The sequence below is a fragment of the Chelonia mydas genome, chromosome 4, assembly GCF_015237465.2.
Source record: "Chelonia mydas isolate rCheMyd1 chromosome 4, rCheMyd1.pri.v2, whole genome shotgun sequence".
NCBI classification, from domain to species: domain Eukaryota; kingdom Metazoa; phylum Chordata; order Testudines; family Cheloniidae; genus Chelonia; species Chelonia mydas.
Window position 1 is genome coordinate 95,298,810 of NC_057852.1, and position 8,804 is coordinate 95,307,613.

Consider the following 8,804-nt stretch of genomic DNA (forward strand, 5'->3'; position numbering starts at 1 on the left):
TAAAAGCCCTATGCAGTTAACAGTGTTTGATCACTTGGGGTTGGGTAATGATTCAACGTCACCAATGCTTAGTGTAGTCTTTTAGACTATCATAATTTCCTATGGAATAAATGAAAAAACTAGAAGTACAGTGGTTGCACAATGATATGAAAAATTTAATAACACCTTTAAAAAAATTCTTTTTAGATAATTGCTTAAATCTGGGCTTTAATTGATTTCTTTCCTCCTCCCCTCCCTTTACAAATGAAAAATGCAATTTACAAAAAAAAATTGAGAACTATAAAAATGTTACTAAAGAAGCTGCTATCACTCCATGTTATTGGTAGGCAGACCTATTTGTGCAAAATATTATAATAAACAAAAGGAATTATCTGCAGCTAGATTCATGTAGCTAACGTAATGAAATACCAGTAGAATAGACTTGTTAGCACTCTGGGTCACTGTGAAGGTATAAGGAATACTATTCCTCTGGGGTCAGAGGCCTGCCCCTGCTTGGGTGGCTGATGAACCCCACCTGCTGCACCTGGGAAAAGAGCTGGAACTTATTAGCTGATCCTCATAAAAAAAAGGCAGTAGGAAAGGGAGGGGAGACTGAAATACTATCAGAAAGCTGGGGATGGTTAGTGGTTATGTGCCTAATGCACTGCTACTAGAGTAACTGCAGTGTGGAATTGTTCCAGAAACCAAATGGACAAAAGGGAGACTCTGTGAGATCCTTTAATGTTGAAGCTCTAAGGTAAGAGCCAGGAAATTTTGAGTGGCTGAAGTTACTGATGTGAGGGGCAGACTGGGGAAGGGACTAGTCAGCCTGCATAGACTTCAAGGGAAGAGTCTGCGAAGTTTTGATTTCTCTTGTTAGGAAGGCTTGAAATAAAAACACTAACCCTGCTGGAAGCTGCTTCCCTGGATTCTGTGAGAGAGCCTTGGACAGGATTACTCCAGGCAGTGAGCTGGCTCAGCAAGAGCAGAACCTGGTCCAGTCAGAGGAGGATGCTGTAAGCTAGGCCCCTATACTCTTCTTTTTTTAAAGAGGGAAACAGGTGAATTAAAAACCTGGGGGAAATGGCAGTGGAATGTTCCCTATCTTTCAAAAATGGATTCATCCTCTTTTTTTTTTTTTCTCTGACCACTAGCTAATGGAAATGCCACTCTTTTTAAAGATTCTTCTTTGTTAAATGCAAATCATCATCTCCCATTCAATCCACTCTGAATGGAATGCTATTTGTTTTATGTTCCATTTAGTTCCAGATCACTGTGCCCTCTGGATCCTAAATATTCTGTAAATGAGCCTAGTATTACCCAAATACAAATAGGTTACTGTGTTAGCTGAACTCCATTGGTGGTGGTGATTTCATAATTAATATACTGTATTGCAGAATCAACATGTTACAGTTCTGATTAAGTCCTTTATATTTACTGATATTGTGATCCAAAAGAAAAGGATACTGAATAAAATACTTATTCTTCCCCTCTTTGGACCTGATCTTGCAGTAGGTGCTTGCTTGAGAAATGCCAATAAAGGGCTCTGCCCTGAAGCCATCAAACATTTTGAAAAGGAAAAAGACAGTAAAACCATTAAGTGGCTACTTTTGGCTGAGAGAGAGTGGAAAGACCCTTTTTGTACCAAAGAAATGTATTTGGGTCCAAATGTGAATCAACTCAAGCTGATGTAACACATGGTATGAAATCTGGCCCCTTGAAGTCAGTGGGACTTTTGTCATTGACTTCAATGAAGCCAGATTTCACCCATGGTGAATATTTTATTGCATTGCAAGATCTGATTAATTTGCAAATATTAGATGCAGTAGAAGATAATGCAGCCTGGCCATTCCCATTTTATGATGCCCTTCCCTCTTAAAAAAGAAAGAAATATGAGATTTCAGTCTCATGGAGTGTGAATGGATGTTCAATAACTCCAGAGATCTAATGGTGAAATGTAAACATGTACATAAAACTTATTTTCAATTATTTGTTTTTCTATGGGTTATTCACTTCATCTGTGCAAGTAATATTTATAGGTTTCTGGTTTTTCCTCCAGATATCTCTCCAATCCCATACCAGTACAGATGTATTTATGTTTCAATGGTGTTCTCTGGGTATTCAATTAGGATATAAAACTGAATATGTGGTACTTGATCCCATCATAAGACTTCAAATGACTCCGATATCACTGCAGCAGCTTGCAATGTCATTCGACTCAGAGAGGGATTTCACATTAGTCGATTCTGGCACTAAAATCCTAGTGATTTGCACAACTAGGAAACCCATGACAGACAACATGGAGAAATTCGCTAGAGACAATAGCAGCAGAGCAGAGTTGCAGTGGATGACGACTGTTAGCACCGCGCACATTTCCCGAGGAAGAACACATGTACCCGGGAGCCCATGACAGACAACATGGAGATATTCGCTATTGAGACAACAGCAGCAGAGCAGAGTTGCAGCGGAAACGGTGGATGATGACAGTTAGCAGTCCTACTGCAACGTCTGCTGAAAGCAGTATGACATCTGGGGGGAAAAAGGCGCGAAACAATTGTCTGCCATTCCTTTCACGGAGGGAGAGGCAACTGACATGTACCCAAAACCACTCGTGACAATGTTTTTGCCCCATCAGACATTGGGAGCTTAACTCGGAATTCCAATAGGTGGCGGAGACTGCAGGAACTGTGGGATAGCTACCCACAGTGCACTGCTCCGTAAGTCAATGCTAGCCATGGTAGTGAAGAGGCCCTCTAATGACTTAATGCGCTTAGTGTGGACATATGCAACCCTGGATATATAAATAGAACCAGAAACCACCTGAGAGAGCCGTATCATTCTCATGGTAGCCATGATTTCCTGAAGCAATCCAGAAGAATTATCCTATACGTGGACATTGAAATTGCTAGGCATCATCCGCCTCAAGAGGACCTCCAATGCTACAAACCTGCAAAACTCAGCTTGGGCTTCCATAGTGCATTGAAGCAATCTGTACAGCAACATTAAATCCATTTTTACCTCATTCTACAACTTGTATGCTACCCTGACACTCATCTAGATCTGGATTTACAGCAGATAACCTGGTGAACCTGAGAATAAATTTTTAAAAGCATGGCCCCTCCTTCTCTCCTGTCAGTTAATGATGAAATGAGTATCCAGTGAGAATTAGTTGGGACAATGTTGGTACTGCAGCCTGATCCAGACACATCTGGGTTATGCATTTACAGTAATTGCTTATAGGGAGACAAATATGTATTCTGCTCTCTGACCAAATTACACTAAGTTGTGTCTCCTTTGGCTTCAGTGGAGTTAGAGCAGGGATGAATCTGGCCCATTAAGGCTTAATTAAACTAATAACTATCTAGATTTCAGACTGTTATTAACCAATCTCTTCCACTATTTTGTTCCCTAACATAAAGAGACAGAATGGCAAAAAATTGTTTTATGTGCTTAATGTCACTAGTGAAGAGAAACAAGTTCTCTCAATTTTGTTATCTTGCCAATATCCAGACTGGTAGAGCCATTTTGGCATCTCATGCTCCCTGGAAATAAAATGTGAATTCCTACCTGCTTGACACACAGGGGAAGAGCTGGGCATGAGGCATATTAATTTCATTCTAACAATCACATCAAAATCCTATTAATGTGCTTTTGGGATGCTTTTCACGGCCTGTTTCATTCTGGTTATTATCTAGAACACTGAGGCTGTTTTTATGTCAGTCAAATATTCTGCCAGCATTTAGCTGAGGGTATTGTACACTATGTAGTTTATTGTATGAAGTTTGGATACTTCACTAGGGCCCAGTGCTGTAAAGTGATGAGTGCAGGATCAGGCATCTAGCAACTACAATTAGGCTTGATTCTTATCTTGGATCAACACACGGGCAGTACATACATAAAAGTTGTCTTTATGTATTCATGATGCATAAAATCATTATACCACCAAGATACAGCAGTCCTTCAAAAGTGTTACTCTGTGGGTCAGATATGTTAGTCTGTTGCTTTGAGATCAAAAAGATTGAGCATGGTCCAACTGAGTATTAGCCCTTCACAGCACTTATTTACATACTTCCACCTGAAAATGATATACCAAAAGCTCACTTCATTAATATAATATGGTGGTCTTTCTATCTAAATCATATTCACCACTTTGATATTTCAGTGCTATGCTAAAAAAGCAAACAGTTGTGCAGTATGATACAAATACTTTACCACAGTATACATGCCAACTATAGAATATATGATGGTAAAGGAAAATAGAATAGTACAATCTATGTGGACTTCTAAAGTGTGACTACCCTATTGCTTAAACTTGTTGGAATAAACAGAACAAATAGGACTCCTCGGATGCTTAAAGAAGAGGGAGTTGTCTATCCAGGCATTATTTTTATATGATCTCAGCTATACAAACGCAAAGTTTAGCACCCAGGGATAATACATGGATTTTTTGATACCATCCTTATATAGTTTTCATCTGTGATACAGGAGGTATAAAATACATGTATTGATCTACATCATTACTCATTAAATGAATATAAGCTGAAAATGTAAGTTTAGGACACTGTTTAAACAGTTTCATACATGCACATGACAGATCACAACAGAATGGAAATTGATTGTGTAAAATGTAAGCACAGTGTTTTGCAGCAGGCTGGTCACTCAAGTCATGCTTTGGTTTTTTCGTGAGTAAACTCCACACCAGTAGATTTAGAACAGTCTCTGGATGAAGTTCTGGCCCTATTGAAGTCGATGGCAAAACTCCCATTGACTTCAATGGGTACAGGGATTAACGCTATGCTTGTCTTTGCTGAGAGGCAAGATGTTGCCATGGCAAATGGGGTAATAAAATTAAACTGAAATTTTTAGAGTCCTGTGGGAAAAGTAGTAATCATGTAACTAAAGACTGTATCTTAATGCTTATATATGAAGGCCAAATTAAGATTGCTTGGGCAACCTTAATTTTGGCATTTCCTAACTTTTGAATGTTAGACTTTGCATCCTTGAGTTTCTTTTGGAGTAGATATTTCTCTGTAATTTCCTGGAATTTTTAAAAAACTGAAATAACCAAAAATCCATTATATGGAACCATATTGACTCCCGCATGGCTCATTAGTAGAGTCAGAAACTCTGCCACTTGAACTAACAGACGAAGTGGTGGTGGTAGTAGTAGGTTGTCCTTCTCTGTGTGAGCCAACCACTAGTGGGAAATGAGATCTATATTTTACCACTAGATTTCACTGCTTTTGCTGTCAGTTCTATTCAGTGTTCTGAGGAGAGTATTCTCTAGTTGTTACAGGCCCTTTTGTTGATGTCTTCCCTAAGCCTGACCTTTTCTGCTCCTGCCTATATCTCCTCACCATCCAGGCCTGGCTCCTCACCCCTTTGTATTCCAGTCAAGTAGTTTCCTTCTCCCCCTTCCTGCCTAGGTCCCATTACTGGAGATGGAAAGCACAGAAGATTTTTCCCTGCTCTCAGTTCTAGTCCCCGGTGCCACAATGGCCCTTGGCTATTGAGAAGAACAGCTGCAGAAAAACTCCTGCTCAGTTCCTGCAGCTCTGGACCAGAGCATGCTTAGAATGATAGAATTCTCACTGAATTCGCTGCCAAACTCTAGAAAGTCTGACTTTGCACATGATCAGATTTTTTTTTTTTTCCCCCCAGATGTTCATATCTTACCAAATTTGGGTTAATTTTCATGTGGATAGCAAAAGGTACATCACTGACACTAGGGTGAACTCCCTGCCAAATTTCAAGTCTCTGTTCCAAAGCATGGAAGCACTAGAGCTTCTCAACAAAATGGTAGTATAAGTTTTTTTGTTTTTAAATGGGCACAACTAGGTATTTATCTTTACCCTCATTCTGAGATGTAACTAGGGCTCTCAAGTGATTAAAAAGATTAATGTGATTAATCATGCAATATTAAACAATAATAGAATACCATTTATTTGAAAATGTGGAAAACATCCAAAAATATTTAAATATATTGACTTCAGTTACAACACAGAATACAAAGTGAAGAGTGCTCACTTTATATTTATTTTTATTATAAATATTTGCACTGCAAAAAAACCAAAAGAGATAGTATTTTTCAATTCACTTAATACAAGTACTTAGTGCAATCTCTTTAAACTGCATTCAAAAATAAAACCATGTCAAACTTTAGAACCTACAAGTCCACTCAGTCCTACTTCTTGTTCAGCCAATCACTCAGACAAACAAGTTTGTTTACATTTGCAGGAGATAATGCTGCCCAATTCTTGTTTACAATGTCATCTGAAAGTGAGAACAGGAGTTCGCATGGCACTGCTGTAGCCGGCATTGCAAGATATTTATGTGCTAGATGATCTAAAGATTCATATGTCCCTTTGTGCTTCAACCACCATTCCAGAGGACATGCGTCCATGCTGATAATGGGTTCTGCTCAATAACAATCCAAAGCAGTGCAGACCGACACATGTTCATTTTCATCATCGGAGTAAGATGTCACCAGTAGAAGGTCGATTTTTTTTTTTCTTTTTTGGTGATTCTGTAGTTTCTGCATCGGAGTGTTGCTCTTTTAAGACTTCTGAAAGCATGATCCACACCTCGTCCCTCTCAGATTTTGGAAGGCACTTCAGATTCCTAAACCTTGGGTTGAGTGCTGTAGCTATCTGTAGAAATCTCACATTGGTACCTTCTTTGCATTTTGTCAAATCTGCAGTGAAAGTGTTCTTAAAACAAACATGCTGGGTCATCATCCGAGACTCCTAAAACATGAAATATATGGCAGAATGCAGGTAAAACACGGAGCAGGAGACCTACATCTCTTCCCCAAGGAGTTCAGTCACAAATTTAATTAACACACTTTTTTTAACGAATGTCATCAGCATGGAAGCATGAAGGGGCATACAAATGTTCAGCATATCTGGAACATGGATGCCTTGCAATGCTGGCTACAAAAGTGCCAAGGGAACATCTGTTCTCACTTTTAGGTAACATTGTAAATAAGAAGCAGGTAGCATTATCTCCCATAAATGTAAACAAACTTGTTTGAGTGAGTGGCTGAACAAGTAGTAGGACTGCGTGGACTTGTAGGCTCTAAAGTTTGACATTGTTTTGAGTGCAGTTATGTAACAAAAGAAACTACATTTATAATTTGCACTTTCACAATAAAGAGATTGGACTACAGTAATTCTATGAGGTGAATTGCAAAATACTATTTTATCATTTTTACAGTGCAAATATTTGTAATGTTAAGTGAGTACTGTACACTATATTCACTTCAATTACAACAGAATATAATTTGAAAACATAGAAAAACATACAAAAATATTTAAATTTCAATTGGTATTCTATATTGTAACAGTGCAATTAAAAATTGTGATGAATCCCGATTTATTTTTTGAGTTAATCATGTGAGTTACTGCAATTAATCAACAGCCCTAGATGTAACTGAGCACTTTTTGCTGAAATTAATTTTAAAAAACAAAACAAAACAGCTGAGCCAGACATGGAAAATTTCAGCCAAGTCAGGCAACGTTATAAGCAACTGAAAACAGGATCTTTTATGGAAAGTGTCAGGCAACCTTAACAGGAAGTGGTGCTACTTGTGCTGTCTTTAATATGTGATTGTGTTTCTTGTTTATACAGTATGTATAATAGCTAAAACATTTTAGAAGAAGAAATGTTTTATATGAGAAACAACAATGCAGTTACTATACTGGTTTATGCTATGGGCTGTAAGGGAAAGGGGTAAGAAGCCCGTTCCAAATTGAAACAGCTAGAATAAGGCAAATGGACAGCAAAAAAGAAATTTGTAAACAGAGACCAACACAATCCTCTCAGTATGGGTATGGGGGAAACTCCAACCTGTTTTGTTGGAAACAGATCAAGAAACCTTGCCTAGAGCCAAATCAAAATGGACAAATCTGCCACATCAGAAAGCATTTTATGGTGTAAGTTGTGCTGCCATAGTAGCATGCAGAGATAAATCTCGCTCTTTCAAACAAAGAGCTGAATCCTGCAATGCAATTTCCTCTGTGAACAATCTGTTCGATGTGTTCGTTTCTGGATGGTTTTCAAATTGCTGAACTGCTGCATTCTCTTTTCTCTTTACTAATATTTGGGTGTTCCTGCCTCCCCAGGTCCCAAGTGTATACTTGGATCTCCAAAACCTCTTCTTAGAATTCTTCCTTTTGGATCTGACTGCATAGAAAACTGAAAGCTGTTTAGTCTGATCCACCCCAACCGAAAATCAGAATCTTAACAATTCCACTGAAGAGTACCCAACTAAAGAGTCAGCCTAAACTCTGGAGGCCTGATTCATCACTGTTAATCCACTTTTACAACTCCACTGATTTCAATAGTGTTCAAACGGCATGAAACTGGAACAGGAACAGTGAATAAAGCCGTAGGTCATGTTCCCACTGACATCAGTCCCCAAAACAAGTCTTTGCTTGTATTTCTTAAAGCAAAATTTAACTCGTACTGTTCAGCGTAATCAGCCATGTATTATGTTATGAAGGCTCGTGAAGCAATGATCCCCTGACACTTCCTTGTTTTGTGGTTGTCCTAATAAAAATAAATTCCTACTTCCCATCCCTGCTCTGCTTTTGTTGTTTTAATCAGAGATGCATAAATGGATCATTGACTACACAAAAGGAAGCTGGCTGGTCACACTCTTCCTCCTCTGTTTCCCTTATGTGCCAAGAATGTTCCCTTCTGTGCTATTTTCCTTAAGTGACAAAATTGCTTACTGCAGTACTGAGATAGCCAGTCATACTGGCACAGTTTCTTTCTGCTGAGTAATGATTGCTATAGTTTGTATTGTAGCATTGTGAATCTTG

General features: G+C 38.6%; 1 long non-coding RNA gene across 1 annotated transcript; it reads left to right on the forward strand.

The window, feature by feature from the left end:
- The first annotated feature begins 493 nt into the window (after positions 1-493).
- Positions 494-8,575, forward strand: LOC122465527. Its single transcript, XR_006290444.1, has 2 exons — positions 494-736; positions 8,103-8,575. It is a non-coding gene; the product is annotated as an uncharacterized LOC122465527 (long non-coding RNA).
- The last annotated feature ends 229 nt before the right edge of the window (positions 8,576-8,804 follow it).